At 34.1% G+C, this 16,671-nt stretch overlaps 1 protein-coding gene and 1 pseudogene across 1 annotated transcript in view; one reads left to right on the top strand and one right to left on the bottom strand.

Moving 5' to 3' along the window:
• Nucleotides 1-16,671, bottom strand: part of LOC116851579 (diacylglycerol kinase 1) — a 396,727-nt gene that overhangs the window by 251,779 nt on the left and 128,277 nt on the right. The window lies entirely within an intron of this gene.
• On the top strand, nucleotides 389-1,882 carry LOC116851582 (annotated as a pseudogene).

Here is a 16,671-nt window from a genome sequence, read left to right as displayed (position 1 = left end):
AAATTGTTGTTTAGGAAAATAATTGTGTATGCTGACTGAATGTTATCGAGAAATGTCGAAATTAATCACAAACTACCTGTTTCGTTAGTAATGACTACTAGAACTGTTTGCATTGCCATCTAACATTTGCGGGCGGAAACTAAGTTAAGGTCCTAATACATATTCGGCGTCGCACCGCAGCACTTAAGATATAATAGCCAATATCAACAGTTGCGCGCAAATCTTCTTGCTCGTTACATCGTAGATGTATGAAATCAAGATCCACTTATCTCACATTTACTCTCAATTTCAACAAACGTGTCAAACAACATTCGCCATGGAATATTGGATGATACTACTATCCATCGTGACAAGCCTTCTCGGTATCCACTATCTTTTTAGAAGATTCAATTACTTCAAAAGGAACGACATTATTCACATTCCACCTATTAGTATTAGTATTTGGTAATATGGCTTCGGTTGTATTTCAGCAAATATCACTCGGAGATTATATCCAAAACCTGTACTATTACAAACCAAAAGCGAAGTATTTTGAATTCTACGCCACGTCGCATCCTATCGTCTTATTGCGCGATCCGAAGCTCATTAAGGAGATCTTTAGAATTTCAAGGCGTTCCCCAATCGCCGTGGTTTCGGCGAATTAAATGAGACTTTATTTTCAAATAGTTTGTTCTCTCTTCAGGATAAAAAATGGGAAGACATGAAGAGTTTATTAAGCCCAGCTTTTACATCCAGCCAGATGAAAATCATGTACATCATGATGACAGTGTGCTGTGAACTTTGTCAAGACACTATCGCAGATATTAGCAGATAAGAGCGATATGAATATAAGGGACGTATTCTGCAAGTATACGAACGATATCTTTGTTGCATATGCATTTGGAATTAAGATCGATTCTTTGAATTATCCCACAAATCATTTCTACCTTCATGGCAAAGAAGCGTCTAGACTCTTCGGGATTCTTTCCTTCAAGTTATCTTTCGTTAGAGCGTTCCCGAAACTTTCCAAATTTCTCCGTTTAAGGTTTCTAAGTGATAATACCATCAACTTTTTCACGGACGTCGTAAAGACCATAATCACCACTCGCGACGTCGTGAACATTAGACGGATATGATACAGTTGATGATGGACATTAGGGGTAAACGTGAAAACGAAAGAGAATTGAATATCGACGACATGGCTGCGCAGGCATTTATTTTCTTGCTCGCCAGCTTCGAAACCAGTACAACCGCGATGTCCTTCATAGCCTATGAAATTGCAACTAATCCGGACGTCCAAGCGAAATTGCGGAAAGAAATCGACAAAGTTTTGGAAAACTTGAACGGGAAAGTAACTTATGAAGTAATTAATCGTCTTACATATTTGGATGCGGTAATTTTGGAAGTTCTCAGGTTGCATCCACCAGCTACCATTATTGAAAAACAATGTGAGAAACCTTATAAACTTCCGCCTGCATTGCCAAATGAAAAATCAGTCATCTTGAAAAAAGGTCAAATAATCTGGGTCCCAATTTACGCGATTCATCATGATGAAAAGCTCTACGATGAACCGAAAAAGTTTTGCCCGGAAAGATTCTTAAGCAACAACGCATATTATAATTCTCCGTGTTACGCTCCGTTTGGATTAGGACCGCGGATGTGCATAGCCAAAAGTTTGCATTGTTGGAAATCAAAATCTTCCTGTTTCATCTATTAGCGCGGTGCGAGCTGAAACCTTGTGCGAAAACTATCTTGTCGATGAAATTAAGCAATAAAGCTCTACATATGATATCAAAAAGTGGATTCTGGTTAAATATTCAATGTAGAAACGATGTGTAATCTAAGATTGTGTCAACAATGCGTAACAACAATGCGTAACGAACAATTAATTCGTAAAGACAGTTCGTTAACCCTTCGTATACACACATATTTTTTCAACCTTCGCATACACACTGGGTAGTTGCCACCCATGACAATTTTAAAACAGCTGTATCTTTTAAAATATTTATGTTAAAATTCTGAAAATATTCATAGAATAATTTTAATGTTTATAGCAAGTATTTACATACTTTTGGTATTAAAATTTAAGAAATTTCATATTAAAAAAAATTATTATATTTCGCGATTTCAAAAAAGTGAGTTTTTGCAAAAAAATTTGTAACTTGTAATTATTAAGTAAAAATTTAGCATTTGAAATGTTTATTTTTAAGGAAAAAATTGTCTCGTAAGTCATCTTTGGTAAAAGTATATTTATCTTGAATATCAAAGTTTCATTATTTTCACTTCAGACGGCTGCCAGAAGCTAACTAACGCTTATTTTACTAGCAGAGTGGAATCAAAGCATAGTTAAGATCCCAAACTATAATTAGATGGCGATACTAGTTCCATTTATTACGGTACTTAAAATGTACAGAGCGCTGAATTTTAGTTATGGGTGGTAACTTATAGTATGTATATGAAGGGTTAAATGTGACGGTGAATTAAATTAAGCTGGGTCTATTTTATATTATAACGAACATTTGCATCAATATTGTGCCCTGTTACGTCCATGAGCGTCAAGATCGCAAAATGAATAGTAAGCGATAAAAATATTACGGCTCAGAGTTAAACAGTGGATACTTTATATCTGTACTTCTGCTATAATTAGGAAAAGAAGTAAGATCAATATAATTAACCAAATACGTATATATAAGTACTTATTACATAAGTAATTGTGTAATAAGTATTAATAGTATAATGTTCAGACATTTTGAATAAGAAAACATTTTTTTATCCGTTATGTCTTATGTCAATATCTTATCAGTATTTTATGTCAGCGTCAATCTGTTGTTTTCTATTGTTATCTATAGTTGAAACACAGAAGTGTTCATATACATATACAATATATATATATATATATATATATATATATATACAGAGTTGGCAAAAAGTCCGGAAACGGTCAAATATCTCGAAAAGGATCAACTGTAGCGAAAAATATGTAAGTAGCAAAGTTGTAGGGCTTAATAAAATGTACCTAATCATGGCTAAACATTTGACTTTGGGTGGAGGACGAAGGTCATACGAAGGTCAAATTGAATTTTTTAAATTGGACCCCCCACTTTTTATTACATATTCTTGTGGCTTATTTTAAGGGCTTTCCAAAAACCTATAATAAAGTATTTTTTTATTAGGCATATTTAGAGTTATGAGGCTTGAAAGGATTTTAGTTTTTAACTGTTTCGTAAAAACGTATCACTGTCTTTTGAACGGTGGATTTAGAAATAAAATTGCGATCAGAATATGCAGCATTGAATATGTAGATCAGTTACTTCTTCGTATGATCTAATATGGTCTCCAAATTTTCGATAAAGAAACAGCATTATTCTTTCTTTCTTGGTCAACATTTTCGAAAAAGAAATTTGAAATTGTAATTGGAAAAAGAAAGAGAAAAGACAGAGTGAGATACGAGAGAGCGCGACTCGTTTTTTAAAATACAAAGATCGAGAAGCATTATCGTGAAGCGCGGATATGCGCGAGTTTCGACTGAGTACGTGTGATATTACGTCGTGAATGAATAACCGCGTTCGATGAGAGCGAATTAGTAGATAATTTGTTTTCTTATTTGTTGTCTTATTTTCCTTTTTTTCCTTATCAATTACGCAACGATAAACAAAGGTTGTGAAGCTTGTGCCGACATGTCACTCTTGAATGATTCTGTATTATTTGAGAAAATTATTAGAAAATTTTTCGTCATGTCGCTCGTGATCGCTTACGTTTTCATTACATTTTTATTTATATGTCCATATGAATAACAACAACGACGACGACGACAACAACGATAATAATAATTATTCTATACTATGAATGTTTAATTATTTACTTTATAATTTATAAAATTTCATTACAATAAAAAGATAATAAAGATTAATAACATTAAATTTAAATTAAATTTATAAAGATAATATTTATTTATACAGATTTTTTAAATTATTACAATAACTATTTAAAAATTTAAAAATTTTATTTACAAAAAAAATATACCAATACAATTAAATAAATAATCTTTTTCGTGTATATCTACAATAACATAAATAATTACAGATAAGAACGAATTTTTAATAAAAAAAAATGTACGAGACGAGATTTGAACACGCAACCTATTGCGTACGAAACCAACGTCTTACTTATTGCGCTACCGCTACTCAATATTGCTATTTAATAGTGACGATCGAACGTATCAACTGTGCCGTGGCTAAATAGAGTCATTCTTTAAAAATCGATTTCTTCGAAACTATGGCCCATTGGCTGAAACGGCCGGACACGTGTCGTCTTTTTTCGCCCAAGAACAGCCAGTAAAAAGCGCATCAAAATTTGCGGAGCAGTCACTTGGTGTTCCCCTTGCTAATGTATGCTATAAAATTATCTCTGTGTATACATGTACACACGACGTTCTCCCACCTACTCTCATCACGTACTCCGCATAGTTGCCACCATCATATTTTTGTCTCTGATTGCAAGTACGCATGCAAATACGAAATAGTATGTTCGTAATCACTGTGCGGATCTATAACGAAGATCGTAATCGGTAGACCCGTCGATGACGATAACAACAACGCGATCAACAGCAGTAACGACGCATCGTCCGTGATCGCTACGCGCGCGAATGTGTCTGATCAAAATGTGGCCGAAACGCACGTACAGCAACAACAGCAAATTGCGCAAGTCTTCAACTCGCGTTCGCCATTTATTCGCGGGTGCCGTTACAGGTGATCATTGTAGCGTTATACCAGCGGCAGACATTTGATACGCAGTTCCGTTGCGGTAAAACGAGTGCTTGATACTCCCGTAACTCACAACCTCTCACATACGTATACAGCGGCGATAACTCGGTTTATTTTTATCTTTTTTTTGTTTTTTCTTCTTTCTCTCTCTCTCTCTCTCTCTCTCTCTCTCTCTCTCTCTTTAATTGCGATTTCTCCGCGCCACCTCGTCACGTTCGCGGTTTCGGCAAAATTATCGCCGTAGTGAAAAAACGTGCACGTTATCGATGCACGTCAATTTGTGAGTTACATACGATGTGTGTTTCTCTCGAGACTTCTTTTCCAATTTCATTCGTAATAAATAAAGTACACGGTGTCTAATATTCTCTCGCAGTTCTCCTAAATGTGACAAAATACTTTCGTAAGTTTATAAGAACAGAGCTTTTTTTAAACTTATATACTAAAGCTACTAAAAGTGTCAAAACTGCGTGCTTCACATGCGTTCTGTCTTTCTCTTTCTCTCTCGATACAACTGCGACAGATATTTCTCATAAAAGAGAAAAGAATTAGATATTGCGATGCCATGCGAAGGACATATGCAGATTTAATATTGTTAATTGGTCGTTTGCATTTAATATTACAAATTATATATATTGAGGGAGAAATAGAGAGGGAGAAAGAGCTAATTGGAGCTACATCAAAGCGTCATGGAATTCGAAATACGACGCACATATCGACGCACATGTCATAATTCGCGCAAACGCGCGCAGCGATATTAATCGTGCGCTCTATCGTCGTTACGGTATATTTGAAGTGGATTTGTCAACAAGTAAATATATGCGCAGCGAAGTTATTTATGCAACTAAAGCGGCATTTTGATTTGCGCTTTATGCAAATCGTTAAACGGAACGAATTTACCAAGTGAAGTTCGATCCTAATTATGTCTTGTTCGGATGGAATAACTATGTAGTCGTGCTTCTGCCTTGACAATAGATTTCAAAGTCTCGCTTAAATAAATATAATATAAGACAATGAAAGTATTTCTCACTAGTAATGAAAACTTAAAAAATTCTTATTCACTTGTCTTAAGGGGATGCTGAAGCTGAAAACTTTACCGACAGAACACTGAAATTTTTCTGCAAAGTTTACGTCATATTGGTTACACAGAATTACAAATGCTTTTACGCAATGAAAGTACGTGCAAAAATAAATAGGAGCATTGCTCGATATGTGACGAAAAGGAACAAACAAATTTTAATGTAAAGTCTCAAACTGTCAATTAGTGTAATATTTGCCTAATCCAAAAGTTCTGCAGTATATACCGAAAGTGTGGATGCTTCAAACAGAAAAAATTTTAATGAACATTGCTTTACCTTCTCATCTGCCTTTGGAAGCTTAAGAATATTGAAAAAGTTTGCAGCAAGATTTCTATACATAAATGGTTAGGTGTTGAATGGTTTTCTGTTGAATCTGATAAAACAAACTGTAAGGACATAAATTGATAAATTCTTTTACATCATTGAAATTGAAGAAATTTTCTGTGTTGCTCGCATACTGGAACCAACAAATAAGCATCCTCAAGATCGAGAGAAGCCATATGTATTCCAGGTAGCACAAGATAAATAACCATCTTCTAATTTTCTAATTTAAAGTGTGGTGGGTAAATGTATTTATTTAATTCATGTAAATTCAAAATAAAGTGTTTACTGCTCGAAGACTTCTCTACAAGAAAGAATGGCGACAGAAATTGGTCTTTACAAAATTCTACTAGCTCAATAGCTCCTTTGAGCAGCAACTGTTCTATTTCCCTGTCACAACAAATTGCGACAGATTCCGAAAACTCTGGTTTAACAAGAAAGATCTTCACTGGAGATCTAGATATAAAAGGAATGTGATAATCTTGAATTGCGTTCAATACCATAGTATTTGAGGCAATATCACGCCATTGTTCAAAAAATTTACTCAGGCGACCGACAGTTCTTAGATTGTTTAGTGGTGGCTTCGAGACCGGAATCGAGACTGGAATCGGGGGTGACGGCTTTTGTATCTAGGAGCTCCTGTTTGGCGAGCCGACTCTGGAAGAACAGGAATTCTTCAGTTTCCCAAAACTGAGATTTGGGCCTATAAGATAGATTTGACTGTAAGGCTGCCTGTTAGCGGACAGGCTGTAGTATCCTCTTTTCTACTGATGATGTTGACTTTGGCACCTCACGGCCCGTCCTTTCATAAGCCTGAGCTACCTTAAGGATATCAGCAAAATTCTGACCAAATAGGAAATCATTAAGAGGAGCCATGTGTGCGTTTTTACCGAGGATGTTTAAGGAAGGCTTGATAAAAACTCTTTTGGTCAATGAAAGGCGGTATTGTTGATCAGAGAATAAATGAATACCTTCTGTGAACAAAGTCGTTCAGACCTTGCAGAACAGTCGGCTTTAACAAAGTGGATATGCCTGACCCAAAAGCATAAAGACACGCACCCACTTGAGCTTGCAAAAGAGAATGATACTTATCCCGAAGGGGTTAACAACCAAAGGGGTTAGTGACAAGAATAAGTTCTTTGTTAAGCTTTGGTGGTGCCAGCGTCACAAGATCCACCTTTACTTCGTACTTTGCCAGTAGTTTGGAACGAATGTCATCGCTTAACCTATTTCGAGATTCAGTTTAAATGGAATTTAAGACGGTGGAATTCCAGATGTATGTATGATGTAGAGGATGTTTCAACTCCGCCAAATAGATCGCTGACCAAAGACTGTACAGATTGTAAGTCTGATACAAAGTTAAAAAAAAGATCGATGAATCGTTATGTAGATGCCAACTATAGTCGACACTCGGATCCAGAGGTCCTCGCATAGATGCCGACTAAATTCGGCGTTAGGAACGAAAAAGTTAAAAACAATTTATTCATTATACTAAATAATTCCTATTCTTTTCTATTATATTTCGTCAACGTTCTGATAATATTCATACGCCTCTATCATATAAAGTGGTGGGCTTTTCGTTTAAGAGTGAAGAATCATAGTTTTATAGCTTGTGAAAAGAAAAGAATTTTCGTTCAAACATTCCTGTAGCAATCCCCGAAGCAAATGATAATCTGATGAAACAATTTCAGGAGAATATGGCGGATGTAATAGGATATTCCAGTTTAGCTCTCTGAGCTTATGTGGTGTTTGTATTCAAGTGTGGGGTTACGTTCTCATGATGGAAGACAACACCTTTTCGTTTGGCCGAAACATTTTTCTTCAATTTCTGCCTCCAAACTGTCCAATTGTTGACAATACTTATCAGAATTGATCATTTTGCCAGCTCATAAAAGATCACACCTTTGCAATCTTATCATACAGACATTATAATCTTCCGAGAATGCAAACTGGCTTTTAGCATAAGCTGACCGCATTCACTGTTCTGCCATCAAGTCCGTTTCTGTTCTACATTGATATATTGGATCTATTTTTTGCCTCCCGTCACTAATTCAGAAACGAATTGATTTTTAGTCAGCCAAGCAAGGAATTGGCCATAAAGACTCGGTCTATTTTATTCTTTTCTGACAAATTATGTGGCATCCAAACATCGAGCTTTATAAATTGTATCCAAGTTTTTTTAAATATCGATCGATCGAAACGCGATCGATTTGTCGATATTCAGTCTCTCAGCAAACTTTTGTACCGAAATTTATGAATTAGTGTCCACTAAATGTGCACAATATCATCAATCAGAAAGCCGACCGGACCGTGGTTTTCGGGATTAAAATCAACCCGTTTAAATTTTGCAAACTATCTCTCGCAGGTTTGGATCAACACAGCGTTCTCTTCAAACACATCGCAAATGTTTTCCACGGAAATGCTTGTTTCTCTTCGGAACTCGTACATATTATAATTACACGCAAATGAATATCTTTATAAATATTCATTTTCAATTTTATTTCAAGGCAACACTTAACTGACCTAAATTAAACCAATTTATAATGACAGGTAAAAATATGAGTTCTTTCAACAGTATATAATAATAACATAATAATATCTAATAATATTAATAATAATATAATATTAACATATAATATATTTGAGTGCTACCATAAAATTAGAATAGTCACTACATTTTTGAGAAACTCATCGAAATTTTTGCATTCAGCCAATATATATAACTCTTTGCTGATACGTTTATTTTTTGTTGCTTAGTTGCTGGCGCATTAGGACTGAGAGATCCAATAACTTGATATCTCCAATATCTTGATATTTCCTTATTAAAATATCTATAAATATGCTTATTTAGTGTATTAATAATTTTTAACGTAGAAAAAATAAATTTGAAAAATATGTTATCTTTATTTTTAAAATAGGTAATATATTTAAAGTAGTTTCTAAATTTTTTGAAGTGAAATCTCAAGTGAAAAGTGGCAATTTTCACCCAAAACGATAGTGAAAATATTGCCATTTGAAATCGCAAGAATGAACGTTTCAATCAGGTTTACAAGTAATCTTCTTCAAATGATGCACGTCGATTTCTTTCATCTTTGAGGGTCTGATTCAGGAATCCAAAAGGTAATAATTTATGCTAAAAAAATAGCTTAATATCGTTTAGAACGCTTATACAAAATATTTTATTTTGAATGATATAAGAAAGTATAATAGAATATTTCGCAAACAACGCCTTTCCGAAAAAATGTTTCAAGCAAAATTTGTTTGGATTCAATAAGATAATGATTGATGACATATAAGATAATTTTTGCTTGACCTCGAAAATCATCTTATATGTAATCTCTTCCAAGGTTACAAAAGAATCGTTTCAAATTTGTTCAATAAAGTCATAAGATTTTCTAATATAAACTGGCTTGTTTTATTATTCTCTGTTAAATAAACAAGTAAACATATATAAGTATATATGTATCTTTATATAATAGAACTTTAGGTGAAAGTTCACTTTAAACAAACCTAACACGCCACTAGCAACATATTTCCAGGGTGGTGCGGAAATTCTCTCACTATTGATTATCTTCTTATTTTCATATATACAGTATGTTTGATAAGAGCGTGTACGGCAAAACTTTTTCCTCGAAACCGTTAGAGGGGAGATATGAACGCGAGCCAATAGCGGGGCTCTTCTCCCAAGATGCTTTGTCTAGAAAGCCTTAGTTATCGTTTGACTTTCGTCACAAAAGGGCGTATTTCAACATGAGTGCCGCGTACGCATCACGTTACGAAGCTGTGTTTCTATGTTCGCATCCAAAAGGACCAAAAATGTCGCGCGGAGCGGCTGCTAAGTATATGAAGAAGTCTAAGGCGTTTGTGAGTAAGTGGGTGAAACATTATTCCGAGGTCAAAAACGTTGATGACTTGCCGGATCGTGGCTCTGTGCAGAAAACGACGAAAAAGGAGGACAAAATGATTTTACGGGTGTTTGAGAAGAATCCTTGTTTATCATTGCGTGGCGGGCAAGCGGTTTTACTTAAAAAGGGTCTAAATATATCATGTCATACTATAAGAAGACGTTTACTGGCTCATAAAGTGAAATTTCGAAGCACGATAACGAAACCGTTGCTGTCTGAAAAACACGTCGAAAAAAGACTTGCTTGGGCAAAAGAAAATTTGGACCGCTATTGGGGCAACGTAATTTTTTCAGATGAAGCTTCGTTTTGGGCAAAGTCTTCTATCAGACGTGTCTGGTCTACCCAGGCCAATAGACTCATCGAGCGGACCGTTAAACATCCGGTAAAGGTGCACGTCTGGGGCTGTTTCTCAAAACAGGGATTTGGCACTTTACACATCTTTACACAAAATTTGGATGCTGCTAAAATGGTCCAAATATATGAGAGAGCTTTATTACCATCTGCCCAAAGGTGGTTTACGAGGAAAAATGAAAATTGGCTACTGCAAGAGGACAATGATCCGAAACATCGGAGTAGACTTTGTACTGCGTGGAAACAAGAAAATGACGTTGACGTACTGGATTGGCCTTCACAGTCGCCAGATGCAAATCCAATTGAAAATGTTTGGGCGCTTATAAAGTTTAAGCTCCGAGGAAAGAAAATATGGACCGTCAAGCAGTTAATTCGACAGATTCGATTTATATGGAGATCTTTGTCTGAAGATTATGCTGTAAAATTAGTAGAAAGTATGCCTCGGAGATGCCAGTCAATTATTGATAATGGAGGCGACTGGACAACTTATTAATAATAAAGCATCGCAGTCTATATCATGCATAATGTGTACAAATTTTTTCAATTTATGTATTATCCTTTTTGAGTTTTGCCGTACACGCTCTTATCAAACATACTGTATATATATATATGTGTGTGTGTGTGTGTGTGTGTGTATTTACATATCTATTTATTTATTTTAACGGAGGATGATGAAATAAATCAGTTTCTATTAGAAAATCTTATGACTTCATTGAAGTTACTTGAGATGACTTTTTTATTTTTTATTTTTACTTTGGAAAAGACACTCAACGTCAAGCAAAAATCACTCATCTTATGTGTCCCTTGAAATCAAGCAACTTTTGTTTGGAACATTTTTTTAGAAAGGCATTATTTGTGAGATGCTTTCTTATATCATTCAAAAGTAAACATCTTATATAAGTGCTCTAAACAATATTGAACTATTTTTTTAAGCATAAATTATCATCTTTTGGGTTCTCGAATCTGGCTGTAAAAGATAAAAAAATTGGCGGGTATCATTTAAAAAAAGTTACTTAAGTTAGAATGAGTTTTGACTCCTTACCAGTAAATGTTTCAATCCATTAGAGTGAATATGTCCTGAGGGTATTTTATCCGGTATAATAACCTTTTTACTAAGCCTAGTTCCAAACATATTCCTTGATTACGCACAATGTATGTACATATTCGTGCATCATAACTGTTGATTATTCTGACGGAGCTATTTCCAAATAATCAACGATGCACGAATATATAGACATATTACGGGTAATCAAGAAATTTGTTTAGAACAAGGCTTAGTGAATGCTAAGGATATTATGCCAAATTGCGTACTCCACTGTATGAAAAGCAATTTTTATTCATAAAATAATTGAAATCAAACATATAATGGTAAAATTGGTTACTATTTAAAGACCAACAGGATTGTGAAGACCTTTTGTAGAGACTTTGGAACTATTAATCAGGATATATATTTTATTGGCTTGCTAACCGAATTGATTCGATACTCAGGCAAGATTGCTACGTTGCAATATATTTATATTTCGATTATTTTAGAAAAAATTATACGGTTTACAGGATTGTTGCTGATATATAAACATAGAGGAAGGTTGTCTCTATGTTTGTATAGTCATTCATAATAATTAGTTGTCTGAAAAACTGTAAATTCAAAATTTTGAAAAAGCCATTTGGTTCCGCTTTCCTTTATTTTCTATAAACGTTTTTTCTGTATTTAATTTCTCTAATTTTTTGTGACTATTTTTAAATATCTTCCAAAAAAAGTTCATCTATTTAAGCAATATATTTGTTTAAAAAATCCATTAGATTGACAATTTTTTTTACACGATTTTCCCCTAATCAGCACAAAATATAATAAAAACTTGCTTTTAATCAAAGAGTCTTCTAATCACTTATTTTCATAATAATTTATTTATATATGGACTTTTTTATCTTTTATCACATAAGAGAGGAACGTTAAAGGGAACGGCGAGGAAAGTTTCAATGCTCATGATTTCGTCTCTTGGTTACATCGATACGTATCTTTGTGAAATATTTCGTGAATAATAATGAATAATACGTACACATTGCGAAGTATATTCAAAACGAGCTATGAAAAGCTCCGCGCGTACAATACAGCGGCCTCTGTTTTCTCTGGAAATACAGATTCGGAGATAATTCGGAAACGAGCCCCTCCTCCTTCATCCGCCTATCGGTTTTCTAAATATTCCTTTCTCCGCGAGCACGCCGAATTTAGACAGGAGATCGAAAATCCAGTTTCCGCTCGCGGCTGACGGCCGACTTCTGAATTTACGACGTATATTAGCCGACGATGCCGTTGGCGATCGATGCTTGTAAAAACAGAAAGGCTCGCGTAGCTGAAAGCAAACGTAGCCAGGCGCGGGTGAGGGGAGAAAGACGAGAAAGATGCGTCGGGGGACGAGCCATGCCGCGAGCATTTAATTAAAAACGGAGGCTTGGCCTCACATCGCGGATGTCGACAAGTGTGGGTGGATGAATTACGAATAGCGAAGTTTATTCGAGGCTGTAAAAACCGCAATGAAGCTTTGCGATTTCCGAGTCGCTGTGAATAGTAAGGAAAACCTGGGTCGAGCACGGGCTGTCTTTGTGTCGCGTATGTGTTTATGTGTATGCGCGCACGCGCGTGCTTGGATGTATGTATATGTGTGTATTGTGCGTTGCGAACGATATCTTCATTTGCGTTTCGCGAACGGAGTAATAAATAGATTCGTCGTCAACATATAACGTGTCGATAATCGCGTTTGCAATAATACTGGTTTATAAAAGAAACCTTTTTGTCAAATGAATTAAATTATATAAATTGCATAGTAACTTTATATTCAATTAAACTAAACTAAACTAAATCAATTAAACTGAATAATTAAAAAAAATTAATCCTAACTCCTCTTCATCTGTGGCGCGAACAAAGAAACCGATACGTAGAGCGGGTGAATGTAAAAACGTTTGCTTTTTAATTATACTAGTCTAAAAAAAACTTTTTGTTATATGAGTCAAATTATATAGTATTTATGTAGTATTTATGTAGTATTTTTATAATATTATAGTATTTCTAGTACTATAATATTTATAGTATTATAATATTTTATAGTATTTATAGTATTATAGTATTTCTAGTACTATAATATTTATAGTATTATATTTTATAGTATTCATATAGTATCTATATAGTATTTTTACATTGAATTAAAGAAAATGCAAATAAATTTTTTTCTATCTCTCAGAGATTTTAATTAATTTTTAAATTAAATTTATTGTTATGTTGAATTGTATTTATTGTATTTATTGTATTTATTGTATTAATTGTTATTTATTGTTATTGAATTAATTTTTATGTTAAAAGAAAATTAATTTTCATTGTACATATGGAGACATGGCTTTCCTAATTTAAAACGTGGAAGTTAGTAATTTTCTACTGTATTTGATTTATGTCTCTTTTAAAAATAAAAATGTAACAGTTTTTATTATATTTTGCTAATCGGAAGAAAATCGCGTAAGAGAAAAAAAGTGTCAATCTAATGAATTTTTAAACAAATATATTGCTTAAATAGATGAACTTTTTGTAGGAGATACTTTTTGTAGGAGATACTTAATGTCGATATAATATTTTAATATAAAAAATTTGTAGTGAAATCGTATTGCAAATTGCGTGGAATATCTTTATATACAATATCTTAAATCTTAGATGACCGCAAAAAAAATAATCATAGAAAAATCGTAGGAAAATTTTGAGTTCATTCTCGGATTCTAAAAATACATAAAAAATATATAAGATACTACATAAAAATGCATAACATAATATGTAAAAATATATAAAAAGCACATTAGAAATGCCATGTAACAAATTATCTGTTGACACTGTTGACAAATCAATAAAAAATTTTATCGATTATTGTTGTAATCAATAAAAAATTTATCATCATCTTTGAACATGTTTGACATCGTATGTAATAAACGTTCGTTTGATATCAAAACCAAAGAGCTAAATAAAGCCAAGCTTGATTGTCACACGGCGGATAAATCAGCTTTCTCGAGCGGAACAAGATGCAGTCTCTAAAACAACTTGCATACACATTATTGGATTACATCTATTATTTCACAACAGAAGAAGAGAAAGGGAGAAAAAGGGCGAATTTCGTAACATTTCATCGCATGTGCAATTCTATTATACACGAATTGTCGTATGAATCGCTTGGACATACTTCGTGCTTTGTCATAAAAGCGATGTTCGTGCATAAAGCGCTTCATTAATGATTCATTCTGGTTCGAAACAGTAATTTACACAATTAAAGATAATAACACAGGGAATCTGTGGCTTAAGCTGCGCTTGGCGCTATAACGTCTTTATATATGAGGTCAAACGAACTATGATTTGCCGCGATAGAGAGACAAATAGACAGACATAGATAGCTAGATAGATAGATCATTTGGTAGATTAATTTATTATGGAATTTATTATTATCTCTCTCTCTCTCTGAAAAAAAATCCCTTTAAGCGCACGGAAAGTGAATAAAAATTACACAAAATACAATTAGACAACTACAGAAATATAAATACAGACCATATAAGAAGGAAATCGAAAATAGAAAACTAGTGCTATATACGTGCTGACGTAAACAATCTTTCGATTAACAAATTTTTGAACATAGCTATTTAAACTTATTAACCTTTTAAGACCAAGTATACATAATTATGTACATTCACTTTGGGCACTTTAAAAAATTTAAAACCCATTAACCTTTTAAGACCTACTCTCTTAAAGTGAATCAGTGGATAGTCACTGATATAAGCTATAATTATAGCACTGAGCAGTTTCAGTGCTATACTTATAGCTGCAAATCAGTGTATATTCACTGCTTTCAATGATGTTTCACTGATTCACTTTAACAGAGTAATATAATTATGTACGTTAACTTAGTGTATATAATTATGTACGTTCACTTATTGTCCTTTTAAAAATTTTTATATTAGTCAAGATAATGATTCCTTCGATATAATATCATTCGATATAATGCATCCTAGATAGGGCTATATTCTTCTCAACTCGTAAAACAGGGTTCTTCCCGCTGAAGAAAGAAAGTCTAATATGGCGATCATATGAATCGTTTACGTTCAAAAATGTGTAAAGCGCGCGCGCTCTTTACGAATAAAAAGTATGCATATTTTATTTTCTCAACTTTTTATCGATAATATCTTAAAATACAAAGTTAATCCGCTTTTATGTTTATTACAATAATTATAATATTAATTAAATTCTGTAGCTACACATGTAGTATTCTATATTTGCACACATAAACAAACGTGTAAACATGAATGTATAATTAAATATATTCAGGAAATCATAGTTCTCGACTGTCAACTTTAATACAAAACTCTTCATCAGAAGCGTCTTTTAAGACTATTTTATAAAGAAAACAATTCTATTCGAACAGAATTAATGTTTAGGTCTTAACCTTTTGCTACAGTATACCAGGTATGTAAATATGAAACCGGAATTTTTGTATAGAAAATACACGTTTATTGTATGAAAATGATAAAAAATATTTTATTCGAAGTATTGCCCATCGCTAGCTATACATTTTTCCCACCTGTCTGACAATTTGTGGATGCCACGCCAAAAAAACTGTTGCTCTTTTGAGGCAAACCAGTCATCGAGCCATTTTCGTACATTTTCGTAAGAAGTGAAGCGCTGCTAAGCAAGTGCGTGTCCCATCGATGCAAATAAGTAGTAATCGGACGGAGCCAAGTCTGATGAGTAAGCCGCATGCGAAAGTATTTCCCAACTAAACGCCTCAATCGTTTCCTTGACCAGTTTTGCTGTGTGTGATGGTGCATTATCATGAAGCAAAATCACTTTGTGTTGCCTTTTTTTATATTCTGGTCGTTTTTCACGCAAAGCTTGATTTAAATCGATCATTTGTTGTCGGTAGCGTTCAGTATTAACGGTTTGGCCAGGTTTTAGCAGCTCATAATAGATCACACCCTTCTGATCCCACCAAACACAGAGCATTGTCTTCCGTCCATAGCGATTTGGCCTTGCAGTCGATGTCGATGGTTCGCCTGGAGTTACCCATGATCTTTTACGCTTAGGATTCTCAAAATATATCCACTTTTCATCGCCAGTCACAATTCGATGGAGAAATGACTTTCTTTTGTACCTGGCGAGCAGCATTTCGCAAGTGGTTTTTCGGTTTTCCTGCTGTCTTTCATTCAGTTCATGTGGAACCCATTTTCCCATCTTCTGGATCTGTCCCATCTTCTGGA

Source organism: Odontomachus brunneus, unplaced genomic scaffold (assembly GCF_010583005.1).
Source record: "Odontomachus brunneus isolate Ranch 3 - 2012 unplaced genomic scaffold, Obru_v1 Obru_scaffold_179, whole genome shotgun sequence".
NCBI lineage: Eukaryota > Metazoa > Arthropoda > Insecta > Hymenoptera > Formicidae > Odontomachus > Odontomachus brunneus.
This window is presented reverse-complemented; position numbering and strand designations above follow the sequence as displayed.